The 15,904-nt window shown below is 37.2% G+C and overlaps 1 protein-coding gene across 1 annotated transcript in view; it reads right to left on the minus strand.

The window, feature by feature from the left end:
• The window catches only part of LOC121422061 (tetraspanin-11-like), a 33,873-nt gene extending 23,220 nt beyond the window's left edge, over positions 1-10,653 (minus strand). The window contains exon 1 of the mRNA XM_041616865.1: positions 10,615-10,653. The gene's annotated coding sequence lies outside the window, so the exon portion shown is untranslated. The remainder of the gene's footprint in view (positions 1-10,614) is intronic.
• Between the last annotated feature and the right edge of the window lie 5,251 nt (positions 10,654-15,904).

A 15,904-nucleotide genomic window follows, 5' to 3' on the forward strand; every position in this document is an offset into this window, starting at 1 on the left:
GTGACCAGCTGGGCATGACGAGCACAGAATGAGTGGGAGAAAGGAGCTAGTCTTGAAATCTTCAGACTCTTTTCCACAATTTCATATTGAGAGGTACATCTGTACATGTAAGATGAAATGGTTCTATGGCATTTCCTCTGGTGACAATTGCTCTGCCACAAATTCCACACACTAATCAAATTGCTAATTTTTTATTTCAACACTGGATTAAGTCTGTAACACAATACCCTACCCTAAAACTAACATAAAACCCTATAGCAACCCTATTAAACCCAAAACCTACGTCTTTTATAAACAAAAGCCTGGAGCAATTGTCGCAGGAACAAATGATGTGTCACCGATGTATTTTATAAATGACTAAAATTTCAGAAAACCTTATTGGACCATTGAAACATTGGCAACCAAGACATAAATTTGTGCTTCTCTTAAGGCCTGGTCACACCGCCCGAGCGTTGTTGGAGCGGTCCTGGAGCGGAGAGAAAAAATCATCACCGCTCGCTACCGTTCACCATTTTTTATTTCTATTGTTTGTTTTTTTTTCCAATTTTTTCCCCAATTTTGTGAGCGAAATTCGACCCTCTCTCCCTACCGCTCCAACAACGCTCGGGCGGTGTGACCAGGCCTTAAAGAAAGAGCAAACACAGACAAACAATCAACAGAAATACTATTCTTGTAATAAAAACAATGTTCCATTTCTAAAGTATTCGCTGAAGGAAGGAGAGCTCATGAGCTCTTGTTGAGGACATAGGCTACATGTAGGTATTGAATGAAAACTGCAAATTTTTCCACATCACATTATTTTTTACAGGGTTATAAATTTTGAACACATGCATGCTTCTTCTCTCATATGGGGAGGCGTTTTGCTTTGAATATTTGTAATAAACGAAATAATGCTCACATGAGTAAATACTTTGTGTACTACCCCCCCCCCCCTCCTCCTTTTCTCTTGAGATCTCTCTCTCTTATTTCTTTCCATGCCTCTCTGGCCCGTATTCTGAAGTCAGGTTTAACTCAAACTCAGGTTTAAAGTTGTGGTTCAAGTATGGAGAGCCAATCGTTACATAAATCACTAATAGTAGAGATATCATACTTTAGCTCACTTGGCTCTCAAATCATTCATGATTGTATAGGAAGTATAAATAGATGAGTGTCTTCACCATCGATGAATCAGGAAAGAGCACAATAAACTCAAAGAAATATACAACTTAATAAAAAAATTTGATACTTTTAGCTTCCCATACTTAAACTACAACTTTAAACCTGAGTTTAAGTATTACAGATGACTTCAGAATAATGGGCCTCAGTCTCCATCCCTCACTTGAAGTTACTTCCAATTTTTCTTTCTTTCTCTCACACTCTTCCTGTCTACATGTGGTTACACTTCGTAATTCCGAAGCTTCGTAATTCCGAAGGTTCTTTATTCCGAAGGTTCGTAATTCCGAAACACGTAAATTGCCTATACCTCGATGTTCGTTAATCCGAAAACGAAAAAGGGTTCGTTAATCCGAACATTTGTGGCGTTATTCCGACGGTTCGTTATTCCGAAGGTTCGATAATCCGAAAACGAAATAAGGTTCGTTGTTCCGAAGGTTCGATAATCCGAAAACGAAATAAGGTTCGTTGTTCCGAAGGTTCGTTAATCCGAAAACGAAATAAGGTTCGTTGTTCCGAAGGTTCGTTAATCCGAAAACGAAATAAGGTTCGTTGTTCCGAAGGTTCGTTAATCCGAAAACGAAATAAGGTTCGTTTTTCCGAAGGTTCGTTAATCCGAAAACGAAATAAGGTTCGTTAATCCGAAAACGAAATAAGGTTCGTTTTTCCGAAGGTTCGTTAATCCGAAAACGAAATAAGGTTCGTTAATCCGAAAACAAAATAAGGTTCGTTAATCCGAAAAATGAAAACCGGGAAAGCAGAGGCAAGGGGGATGGGGCGGGGGACACTGTTGCCGTTCAATTGTTATGAGGATGGGAAGGCAAGGGCGGCCGAACAAATTTTCGTTTGGGGGGTAAAGCCAAAAAATGAAACTCATACGTCAAAATGGACACTTTGGTGATATTTTCCCCTTAAGATTATCATCTGCTTGAAGTCATTGTGTGTTTGATAGTGATTAAGTAGAGAAAAACCTTTTTTGAAGTGATTTCTTATTATGGCAAAACGTATACTTAGGCTTTATTTTTCGGGAGAGAGTGTAATGAGCGAGCGGCTTGGTAAAACAAATTCAAAGGTGAAGTTTTAAAACGTTTTTGGCGTCAATTATTCTTAAAATGGCATAATTGCGAGGTGTTGCGAGCGTGAATCATAAGCTAAAACTTTAGGGTATTTCAATAAAAAATGAAAATAAGTTTTTAAAAATCCGAGCAGATTTCTGCTGTCATTAAAAAGATGTGCATCTAACTAAAAAATTAACACGAGCGCAAAACGCAGCTTAAACATACTGACCAGAAAAGGAACCTGTTAAAGAAAGCATTTAGTGACCTCTTTAGGATGCATATTTCACCAATCGAATGAGAGTGCGAAGCGCAAGCTGAAAATTTGCAATATTCCAGCCTGAAAACTTAACTTGTATACTTTAAAAAGAGTATTTTATTTCGAAAAAAACACGAAAAACGGCGTATTTATTTTTGAAAAAGGAACTTTCCCATTTTGGAAAATATTCATTTCCCTGTTTTTTATTTCATTTTGGGGTGCAAGTGCCCCTGCCTCCCTCCCGGCGGATCCAACTTTCGTCAAATGGGGGGGGGGCAATATTTTTTCAGCCACATTTTCCTCGATCGGCAGCTTAAAGTTGATTTTTGTTTGTTTCTTTGAAAGGGTAGTCCTAACAGTCAATAATTAGCTTTATACTTATAAAATAAAGTAAATATGTAATAGCATGATAAACCCTTTTTAAATAATGCGAGCGTGAGCTATATATTTTTTTAATATGATGGGCAATATGTTTGTGATCTTCAAAACGAAATGCCTATGTAACTAACTTCAGATAATAACTGCGAGCAAGATCGCAAACAGAAATTTTAAATATATAAGCTCTGACCTGATCTAAAGGGGACATTTAAAGAACTTTTTGCAGTTAGCCATGAAGAAGATGCGTGTTTCAACCAGTGGCGGCGGAATATATTTTCCTTGGGGGGGGGGTGGGGCAAAGCCAAAAAAGGGGCCAATAGGGGCAATTTGGTGCAAACGTATATTTTCACCATGAGATTATCATCTGTGTAAAGAGGTTGTGTGTTTTGTAGTAATTGAATTGAGCAAAAAAAAATTAAGTGATCACTGATTGATAAATTATATATTTACGTTTCATTTCTGCGAGCGTAGCGAGCAAGCGGTTTGGGGGGGGAAAGAAATCAAATCTGAAGATGTAAAATTCGCCTTTTTGGTCAATTACTGTTAAAAGGGCATCCTTGTGAGATGTTGCGAGTGAATCACGTGCTCAAACTTTTGGAAATTTCATGTAGGCCTAGAATGATAATATTGATATAGATATTATTTACCCAGGGAAGCCACTTCAGTTCTGAAAACTGTTCTCCCAGCTATTATTTTTTTTACAAGAATGCTTAGAATGTCCAGTTTTCAGGTTGGAAATCGGAAAATTTTGGCTCACGTTTCTCGCTCGCATCAAGTATTGTTTATTGAGGAACTCATTCTATTCCTGGTTACAAAAATATAAAATGTCCATTTTTCAGGTGAAATATCACAAATTTTAAGCTTGCGGTTCGCGCTCGAGTCACTAAATGCAGTCCTTAAAACAGGTCAGTATATAAACAAATTACAACTCGCCCTCGAGTTAATAATTTCTTTAGAAAGATACACATCTTTCTCACGATTAAAAAAACTGCTCAGAATGTTTAAGTTCACGTCTTGTTACATGGAATGTCTACTAGTTTGAGCTTGCGATTCGCGCTTTCAACATCTCACAAGGATCATTATTATAGTATTATTTTTATTACCAGCAGAAGCTGTTATTAAAAATGACATCCCCTCCAATACAAATCCTATTATCTAGAGGTTACTCGCACGCGACCAACACACTTGATCCCCTGCATCTTTAAACCATTTGCTTAGGCAGCAATTGCTCAGATAAATCGAAATTAGCCTATGCTTGATCAGGGCGCCTATTCTTAATGAAATACATGCTTTTGGCCACAACACATGCATGTACCATCGATCGTCATTGCATAATATCGTGTAATCTTGTAATGACAACACCGTTTTTGTTACCAAAATGAATAATTTTTCATTTTCGGAAATACGAACCTTATTTGATTTTCGGATTAACGAACCTTATTTCGTTTTCGGATTAACGAACCTTCGGAATTACGAACCTTATTTCGCTTTCGGATTAACGAACCTTATTTCATTTTCGGATTAACGAACCTTATTTCGTTTTCGGATTGACGAACCTTCGGAATTACGAACCTCATTTTGTTTTCGGATTAACGAACCTTCGGAATTACGAACCTTATTTCGTTTTCGGATTAACGAACCTTCGGAATTACGAACCTTATTTCGTTTTCGGATTGACGAACCTTCGGAATTACGAACCTTATTTCGTTTTCGGATTGACGAACCTTCGGAATTACGAACCTTCGGAAATACGAACCTTCGGAATAACCGAACCTTCGGAATTACGAAGCTTCGGAATTACGAATGTATGCGCTACATGTATCATTATCTTTCATTTGCTCTTTTTTTCTCTCTCTCTCTTGGTCTCTCACATAGCCATGTTATACTACAATATTTTCAATAGTTGCTTACAGATATTATTATTTTACAAATGAGGAAAGTGAAAAAAATGAGAATAAGGCAGGCATACCAGCACAACTGCACAAGTATAAAGTAATAATAATAACATGAAACATTCATATAGCACTTAATACAAATATTTCTAAGCACTTCATACTCAAGTTATCACATGAAATGAGTCATTCACTATGTATGCTGGCCCATTAAGTACGCAACTCCAATCTATCATCAAGCTTTGGGTTTCAATGAAAAGTAAAAACACAATATAAAGGGGTATTCCCATTACCAATCTATCATCAAGCTTTGGGTTTCAATGAAAAGTAAAAACACAATATAAAGGGGAATTCCAGGGCGGAAAAAATATAACCTTATTAAATTGATAATCAATTTGAGGTATAAAAGGTATATGATAAAATATTGAATTCAAAGTTTTGAAATATTTCAGTTAAACAATGCTCATGAATAGGTATGTACCATGAGTGAATGGGTGTTTTCTTGTCCCACTTTGAGTTCTCCAATGTGTATTTTATAAAATCTATTTTTTATACATGTAGGGGGAGGTAGGTTCATTAGTGTGAAAAAAACAATCTTCCTTGTAACAAAATATTTGCTATAATGACGATCTTGCCCGTTACATCCATACCCCATCACATTTAACATATCCTGAGCAGAAGATTTGACCAATTGTGATTTCATTAAAAGAATAATGAAATATGAAAAAAAAGAAAAAGGGAGATGAAGCAGACCTGATTTTTGGTATGAATTGTGCCTTGATACATGCGCTGAAATGCAAAGTCTGTACCCAGAATTCTTGCTTCATTCCATACTTGAACATTAAAATGCTGTTAATGATTTGAAAAACTATGTTCAATAAATTATAAAGACCTTGACATAATGAAAATCTGTAATATTGACATTCAGTACAATATTTCTCCCAGTATTATTGAAACATTCGCACAAGTTTGTGTTTTATGGTAACGATATAGAATTTATCTACTTACTTTTTTGACCGAGTTCTTTCCTATACGTTGATGATTGACCAATGGTTGTATCTCAAATGACTCAAAGTGCTTTCTATCGTGTGGAAAAGTCAATTTATATCAACTTTTATCATCAAACTTTGAAAATGAGTAGGCCTAATTTGATTCAAGGATATAAAATTGCTGGATATTTAAGGATATGTGGGTGTTTTAAAGTAAAGGTCTGAATGACTTTTAATTAATTTATAACAGGAAGAAAAACCACTGTGGTTTAGGAACTACAAGTACAACCCCAAATATGACTCATCCCTAGCAACAGTGTGTCCAGTACACAAACTGACATCTACATTATGTGAATTACATCGTAAATACCAGAACAAGCAGACAGATTTATTAAGAGATATATGGTAGAATAAAAGACATGGTGGCTCAGTGGTGATGATGATGCACAACATTTGTTTTTCTGTCAAAGACATTCAAAGGCGTATTTTTGGAGGAGCCAGCCAATCTGGGTCGCCTGGAAGGGCGTACACGCAGAACTGTGACCCGCAGGTCTCTCCTCCCGATAACTGGTTGGGGGAATGCAGGTGGACCACTGCACCAGCTCAGTGGTAGAGAGCATCAGACTCGTGAATAAGAGGCCCTGGGTTTGAACCCCAGCCAAGTGACAGCCAAAACATTTAAAAATATATATTACTTTTATACGTTGCGGGGGCAGCTGTGCTGAGGCAATGCTGCTTGGTCCTGAGGGGGGACCGCCGGGCGTGGTGGTGGTTTCCGGCACTGGATGGGTGCCGTTTCGACATCATTGATATCGATGACTTGTAGTGGTGTGTAGTGTGGGTTGGTATGGTGTGTTTGTGGTTTGTGTTGTGGTGTGAGGTGTGTGGTGTGTTTTTGGTGTGGAGTTTTTGGGGGTACTGGTGTGGTGTGGACGGGTTATTTGTGTTTTTGTAGTGTGATGTGTTGTGATTGTTTCAATGTCGAACCGGGGCCCATGGATGTGTTGGACTGGCACCGTGCTTGAGGCGTTTCCCCCCTCGGCACCAGGTAAAGTTTTCAGTGCAGCTGCCCTTGCAGTGTATCATTTTGTACTGGGTTAGTATTAGGTCTTTGACTCTTTGTGTAATTTTTGCTTTGTATATTATTTAATGCCATTATTTTTGTAATTATTTATTTTATGTTATATATTGTTCTTTGTATACCAACAGCAGGAATATGATTTTTGTGCCAATGTAATTTTTATTTTGAGCATGACAATAAATTTTGAATATCTGAATATCTGAAATAGGGGGTTTCAAACCGCCTCGATCATACAAGGAATCCCTGTTAAATTACGAAAGCTTTTTTAGGCTAAAAATTATTAATTATTCTTGCATTCACATCGCCCTGAAACATACCTTTTGGGATAAGTTCCTGAAGTTACGAGCATGCGCAAGTATGGTCTGATAAGCAGGCAAGGCACGATATTCAAAATCACTAGCCCAGCAGCCACCCAAGGTGCCCGCGCCCAACGAAACACTGGGCTTAAAGTTCCCATAAATTGCTTTCACATTGCCAAAATACCTGCGACCTTGGAAAATCCCCACGAAAGTTCTCGTAATTTCACCAAGTACCTACTATTTAGCGGGTATTTTATTTCGGGGAAATTATGCGTAGTTTGCTTTCACATTACCAAAATACCTGGAACTGCCGACCTTCGAGGCGGTCTGAAACCACCTAATGGGACCTCATGCTATCTAGCAGAGAGAATGGAGAAGGCTAATAATAACATATGACTGAAGTGGCTAACCAGGATAAATTAATTATTCAGAGAAACTTGTAGGCCTACATGTACGTGTATGTCAGAGACAGATTATAAATTGGGGCAAAACATCAATGTCAAGGAGTGTGCAAGAAATTAATTTCAAATATTGCTTTGAAGTGGAAGCAATTAGAAAGGACAAGTTTTTAAAACTGCATGTATATGTAGAACTATCATTGTATCAATATTTTTTGTGAAATCCAAAGGTGTACGTTTTATGCAGTGACCAATGACCAGACACCAAACCCTCTATCTTATATTCTTAAAAAGTCACTTAAATGTAACAATGTATTAAGCCTATTTGTGTAGGTGTTCCAAGTCGTGGATTCACAGGAGCCTTTGGCTCCATTCCATGTTTTAATCAACAACATATTACATCATGTTGTACCAAGGAAGCGAAATGTTGACTGTATCACACTTACAACCCCAGGGTCTCTAACCATCCCTCCCTTTCCTCCCCCCCCCCCCTTGCAAAAGAAATAACCAATCTTAATCATTTCATTTTCCTTTAAACCACTAATCAGATACAGGGAGTACTTGGTTTGATTTGTTTTTATTTACCGTATAAAAATAACAACAAAATATATCGCACAAGCTATAAGATTGATATGTATACATAGAAACACTTAAAAATATATGAATGGATCACTCTATTCAGAGCCATTGTCAATGCCCATTGATATATAATTTGGCTCTGTTCTTCCTAGAGGTCCAGACAGAGTAACATGATAAATATTAAGACATTATAAATGATAACAAGTATTTGAATCTAGATCAAGGTCATAAGGCTAATTGTCAAAGAAATTGTAACCTTCAGCCAATCAGATGCAAGCATTTCATTAGCTTATCACAATAATCAGTGAAAATCACCACTTGCTACAAGAAATGCTTCCCGATGTAACTTGAAACTACCTCCCAAGTCTAGGTCTGAATACAAGACTATCGTAGGGGGTGCTGACATGTGCAAGACGAGGAAAGGAAATTCAACTTCCTATACTACCCACTCACAACTAAATAAACACTCTAAAAAACAAGACGAGAGAAGGAAAGGGGTAAAGTGTGATCAAAACGAATTTGCCAGGTTCCAATTTCCTGAATCCTCTTTGATATTGATACGAGACCTTGATCTAGATATACATGATATGCCCCTGCCCCTCACTCCGTCTCTAGAACTAAATCATGAAGGAAAAGGTAAGAGGTTAGAAGAAAATTGGAATGAATCATTTTAATACTAGTAGTATTGAACAATTATATCCTAAATTAGTAACTGAAAAAAAATATTAAGTATTAAGCAGTATATATTACTAGTATAAAAAACCAAGGGTGCCAGATGGGGATTTTTAGGAGTTTTTCTTTCTGGGGGGGGTAGATGACCCTTACCCATAGGCTCATGTATAATATTTAAGTATCAAGGGGGACATGTTCCCCAATAACCTCCCCCCCCCCCCAATTATATTGTAAATTAAAAAGCACTTTATAATTTTTTAGAAACAAAGTATTTTGCAGTATTTGTAACTATATAGTAGTAAAACTCAAAGGTGGAGATTTTCTGCCAAGATGACCCTCTCCCATGCATAGGATCCTGTACAAAATGTAAATATTGAGGGGGCATGTTTCCCCGGACCCCCCCCCCCCCTTGCTGCCAATGCCAACCCACATCATCAAAGGCAAAGGCATTGGTATAAACACACACACACGCGAGGTATTGTACCTTTGGTGCAGTTCTCTCCAGTGGCATAATGAGTCAAATATTTTGATGCTGCATGTCAAATGCCCTTTTTTATTTTAAATTGTGCTTTCAAAGTGATATGATTATGATACTGTCACCGATTTCATTTATTCTTCTCATTTTTCTATTCTTGATTCAACATCATCAGATAGAATGGGTGATTTCAAGTTCAGTGTTGACCTTTTGCTGTTGGCGTTAGGTCAATTTTTACACAATTATAACATCAAAGATAAAATGAAGATGGTCTCATGAAAAGTCACTCACTAGTCGTTGAAATGTGATTTGGATCAGTTTTACAAACTATGAATAAGTTTTGGAGCTGGGGAAGCTATCCAAATTTTAACACCAATACCGACCAAGGCCAACACTGGACTTCAAATCACCCGATCAAACTATTTGCCACGCAACTTTGCAAAAGAAAGTATAACAAGAGCAACTGACTCCAACTGTATATGGGCTATTCCACGGTTACTCACGTTACATTTGGAGACACCTTGACTCATACTTGGAGCTGTAACTCCATTATTATTGATAGGAACTAAACATCTCCTTATCACAACAAAGTACAGTCTGACTATCCTTTAAACAAAACTTGGGAAATTCTATTACGCTCCTGGCAAATCTTTGGAATGTGTCGGTTACACACCTTTCATGATTTGCACCAACCTGTGGAATTGCCCACATGTAGATCTAGAAACAATTAAGCAGTTCTTATCTCACATCAAGAACAGTTCCAATGTCATGTTTTTACATGAATTTTAGCCTAAAAGAATCTATTTGTAAAATGAACATTGAAAAACTTAATTTCAGTTTAGTATCTGGCATTCTGGGTACGTTCTGGGTACGTTCTGGGTTCCAGCTCTCACATGTCTCAGCTCACTTCAACCAGCTCCGAGTCCAACCTCTCTTTAGACTTTACTCAACCTAGACAGGAATAACCATCGTTTCTGGGAATTCATGGAATTTATTTAACAATATCTGAAATTTTACTATGGTGAGTGGAGCCAACGAAGTTCAGCGGAACAACCAAATACAGAGGCTGAAGCTTTTGGTCCATATACTCAACCAAGGTCAAATTCTCCTATTAGCTCGGGTCCTTAGCTAGGGCAGGGGTACCCAGACGTAAACCCGGACTCGTACCCGGGCACTGAACAAGCAGCTGCCCTCGCTCTCACTTCAATTTCACTCTCAAAATACAGGTCCTCATCAGCGACAAAATTTGAATCATATGCCTCCTAGTATAACTCTGAATTACACGCTGACATTACTGGGATTTTATCTCATACACCTTAAGCAAGAGTTTAGTACAAAACATGAATATGCAACAGTGTAAACATTATTTTTATGGAGAAACATACCTTAATCTGGATGGCTTGGAACTCTCGATGCCGTAAAGCTACTTTCGGAATCGCATACACAACAAACGGGGCCGCTATAGCTATGCACACCACCAGACGTGCTATATATACCCATTACACCTGTCATGTTTCGGTATTGGAGCGTCGCGTCGTATTGGTAAAATGGGCGTGGTCAGAATAACACACATGGAGGGAAGATATGGATTAGGGTCATGAGAGACCAATTCAACAAAAACAATTTCCTACTTCAATTATATTGTTATTTACAACATTAAGTGGTAAAGAATAGATCTACTCGTTGAATCTCCCGCGGTTGAAGTTCACACCGGAGTATTAATTATTTCTCATTCAGATAAATTCATATTTTTTACAAATATAAAACATCAAAACACCAAAACATAAGACATCGGTATTCCTTTTTACGTGAACAGGTGGATTGTTAAAGGGGAATCCAACCCAAATAAAAACTTGCTTTTATAAGAAAAAGAAAAATCAGACAAGTTGATAGGTGAAAGTTTGATCAATATTGGACAAACAACAAAAAAGTTATGAATTTTTAAAAGTTGTAAATATTGGTAATCACTATACCCATGGAGACTTCAAATTGGCCGCACATGGGATGTCATAGTGATGTAAGGCAAGGACTACTCTTCCATGTACTCCAATACATATTATGGCTAAAATGTCATTTTTCCCAAAAGTTTTATTTCAAATTATATTTTTCTTTCATGAGGACATAAAACAATATACTACCTGGATTATATTTAGATTACTGCCCCAGGGGAATGGGTACTTAGGAGAAAACCACAAATCCCTGATAATAAAGTACATGGCCTATGGGAAAGTTGTCCTTGCCCCTTGTCATAATTTACTTACCCAGTTGCCAATTTGAAATCTACATACTATTAGTGATCTCAATTTTAAAGCAGCTATAACTTTCTTATTGCTTGTCCGATTTCTTTCAAACTTTCGCCATTCTATTTAATTTATTTTTCTCCTTCCCAACACAACATTTTATGGCCAAGGCTGGATTCCCCTTTAATTCCCTGCTTGACCAAACTCATGTTGTTCATGTATAGGCGCGGATCCAGGAGGGGGCCGAGCCGCCCCCGGCCGCGAAATTATTTTTCCCACCATATTTCTGGACCAAAATACGAACTCATTTGCATACAGCCAATCAGAGACGATTGTTTTTTCCTCTCGATTTTTCGTCTTCGAAGTACGCATGCGCATGGATTTGACGAACTAACTAAATGTTTTGGGCAGCGACGAGCTAGTTCAGAAATCAACTTGAAGTTGAATAGATCTTCTTTCTGGACAAAATGTCCAACATTGTGTTGTGCTCGCATTCGACAGAGGCAGAGCCAGATCCTGAACAAGTACGCTGGTTAGAGGTAAGTTCATATTTGTGATAAGATACCGTCTAAAGAAACAAGTAAGGACTTATTCGTAGAACCTACCTCGAGCGAAGTTCGTGCAGGCTCGCTCCACTCCACTACACTAGGGCTAGGCCTAGGTGGAGCGAAGTGCAGCATGCAGCGGTAGTGAAGCGTGGCGTGGTCGTGGAGAAGTGTTGCACGAACTTCGCTCGAGGTAGTTATAGGCCTACTATCACTAGTTTATTGAATATAGACCCCACTCATTAAGGTTATATATAACCTTGTTCTCAGTTACATGAAACGGCCTTATCGTCATCCAAGTCACTGGGGACAAACTTGAGACACACCTCAAATATCAGCAATCTTTCAATAGAATCCACGGTTGGAAGATTTTCAAAAGAAATTCATTGTTCGCGATGCGAAACTGTGCGAAGCTTCTCACTGAGCGGGGACTTCCTTCCACCACACGTTTTCCCATTGACACAAAAACAACTGACTCGGACACTTTTTCAAACGACAAAAATAGTCTTTTTCTTTTCTCTCCTGTGGCGGTATATTCTTCCTAGTTGATGAAGCAATGATCAAAACAATTAATAAGACAAAATTAATCACACAAAAACACTATATAACTGTCTAAATACTCCTCGTGATCCGAGTCCCCTTCCCGTGTCAAGTTCGTCCTATCTCCCATAGGAGGGGACTTGGATAACGAGGAGTAGTATTAGTCGTTATCCAAGTCCCCTCCTATGGGAAATTAGACGAACTCAACACGGGAAGGGGACTCCGATCACGAGGAGTATTTAGACAGTTAAATAGTGTTTTTAATGTGATTTTCATTGATTTTAATGATTCTTATTATCGAAAATATTCATTAATCATGTCTATTAAACTGTCTAAAAGTGGCAGAGTGGTTTTGAAGAGGAGGGAAAAGAGGGGTAGATGAATATCAACGGGTTAATTGCCGTTTTGTATTTTTAGGATAGGGGACTTGGATCACGAGTAATACTACTCCTCGTTATCCAAGTCCCCTCCTATGGGAAATTGGACGAACTTAACACGGGAAGGGGACTTGGATCACGAGGAGTATTTAGACAGTTAAATAGTGTTTTTAATGTGATTTTCATTGATTTTAATGATTTTTATAATCGAAAATATTCATTAATCATGTCTATTAAACTGTCTAAAAGTGGCAGAGTGGTTTTGAAGAGGAGGGAAATGAGGGGTAGATGAATATCAACGGGTTAATTGCCGTTTTGTATTTTTAGGAGAGGGGACTTGGATCACGAGTAATAGTACTCCTCGTTATCCAAGTCCCCTCCTATGGGAAATTGGACGAACTTAACACGGGAAGGGGACTCGGATCACGAGGAGTATTTAGACAGTTAAATAGTGTTTTTAATGTGATTTTCATTGATTTTAATGATTCTTATTATCGAAAATATTCATTAATCATGTCTATTAAACTGTCTAAAAGTGGCAGAGTGGTTTTGAAGAGGAGGGAAATGAGGGGTAGATGAATATCAACGGGTTAATTGCCGTTTTGTACTTTTAGGAGAGGGGACTTGGATCACGAGTAATAGTACTCCTCGTTATCCAAGTCCCCTCCTATGGGAAATTGGACGAACTTAACACGGGAAGGGGACTCGGATCACGAGGAGTATTTAGACAGTTAAATAGTGTTTTTAATGTGATTTTCATTGATTTTAATGATTCTTATTATCGAAAATATTCATTAATCATGTCTATTAAACTGTCTAAAAGTGGCAGAGTGGTTTTGAAGAGGAGGGAAATGAGGGGTAGATGAATATCAACGGGTTAATTGCCGTTTTGTATTTTTAGGAGAGGGGACTTGGATCACGAGTAATAATACTCCTCGTTATCCAAGTCCCCTCCTATGGGAAATTGAACGAACTTAACACGGGAAGGGGACTCGGATCACGAGGAGTATTTAGACAGTTAAATAGTGTTTTTAATGTGATTTTCATTGATTTTAATGATTCTTTTTATCGAAAATATTCATTAATCATGTCTATTAAACTGTCTAAAAGTGGCAGAGTGGTTTTGAAGAGGAGGGAAATGAGGGGTAGATGAATATCAACGGGTTAATTGCCGTTTTGTATTTTTAGGAGAGGGGACTTGGATCACGAGGAGTAGTATATACTGTTTTAATTCAAACTTCTTTAGACAGTTAAATAGTGTCTTTAATGTGATTTTCATTGATTTTAATGATTCTTATTATCGAAAATATTTATTAATCATCTCTAGGAAACTGTCTAAAAGTGGCAGAGTGGTTTTGAAGAGGAGGGAAATGAGGGGTAGATGAATATCAACGGGTTAATTGCCGTTTTGTATTTTTAGGAGAGGGGACTTGGATCACGAGGAGTAGTATATACTGTTTTAATTCAAACTTTTTAGACAGTTAAATAGTGTCTTTAATGTGATTTTCATTGATTTTAATGATTCTTATTATCGAAAATATTTATTAATCATCTCTAGGAAACTGTCTAAAAGTGGCAGAGTGGTTTTGAAGAGGAGGGAAATGAGGGGTAGATGAATATCAACGGGTTAATTGCCGTTTTGTATTTTTAGGAGAGGGGACTTGGATCACGAGGAGTAGTATATACTGTTTTAATTCAAACTTCTTTAGACAGTTAAATAGTGTCTTTAATGTGATTTTCATTGATTTTAATGATTCTTATTATCGAAAATATTTATTAATCATCTCTAGGAAACTGTCTAAAAGTGGCAGAGTGGTTTTGAAGAGGAGGGAAATGAGGGGTAGATGAATATCAACGGGTTAATTGCCGTTTTGTATTTTTAGGAGAGGGGACTTGGATCACGAGGAGTAGTATACTGTTTTAATTCAAACTTCTTTAGACAGTTAAATAGTGTCTTTAATGTGATTTTCATTGATTTTAATGATTCTTATTATCGAAAATATTTATTAATCATCTCTAGGAAACTGTCTAAAAGTGGCAGAGTGGTTTTGAAGAGGAGGGAAATGAGGGGTAGATGAATATCAACGGGTTAATTGCCGTTTTGTATTTTTAGGAGAGGGGACTTGGATCACGAGGAGTAGTATACTGTTTTAATTCAATTCTATTGATCTTAATAATTATCATCGAAAATAGGAAACAAGTAACACAGTGGTTTAATTCGGATGAAGGGGGACTTGAATCACGAGGAGTAATTATAGACCGACATTTTTTTACGTACCTTACGAAATAAAGCAATGGAGACAGTTAAGAGAGAGATGCATTTTGATTTATTTAGTAAAAACGTGATAGACGAAATAAAGCATAATCTTGACAAACATATCATGAGATTTATTCATAGCATAATTAAAAAGTACGACGAAATAAAGCCTATATATACTGAAAAGAAGTAGATGCAATTTTGATTTATTTAGTAAATTAGGGATAAACGAAATAAAGCAATGTCTGCAGAAGAGGGATATACTCGGGGCCGATTTATTTAGTAAAAATGTAAACGAAATAAAGCAAATTTCATAGTGTGGGAAACATAAGAAGATGAATATAATCTTGATTTATGTATATGAAAAGTACTAATTTACGAAATAAAGCAATGGAGATTGAAAAGATGATTCAATCATGATTTATTTAGTAAATTAGGAATCATTATTGAGACTGTTCGAGGGATATAGGGGCCGATTTATTTAGTAAAAATGTAAACGAAATAAAGCAAATTTCATAGTGTGGGAAACATAAAAAGATGAATATAATCATGATTTATTTATATGAAAAGTACTAATTTACTAACTAAAGCAATAGAGATTGAAAAGAAGTATATAAATGCAATTCGATCTGATTCATAACGCCAATAAAGTGAAGATAGACCAAAGATTGTAGAGCTCGCGTACGCGGCGCTCTACAATCTTTGGTGGAGACTGA

This window comes from Lytechinus variegatus, chromosome 9 (assembly GCF_018143015.1).
Source record: "Lytechinus variegatus isolate NC3 chromosome 9, Lvar_3.0, whole genome shotgun sequence".
Lineage (NCBI taxonomy): Eukaryota > Metazoa > Echinodermata > Echinoidea > Temnopleuroida > Toxopneustidae > Lytechinus > Lytechinus variegatus.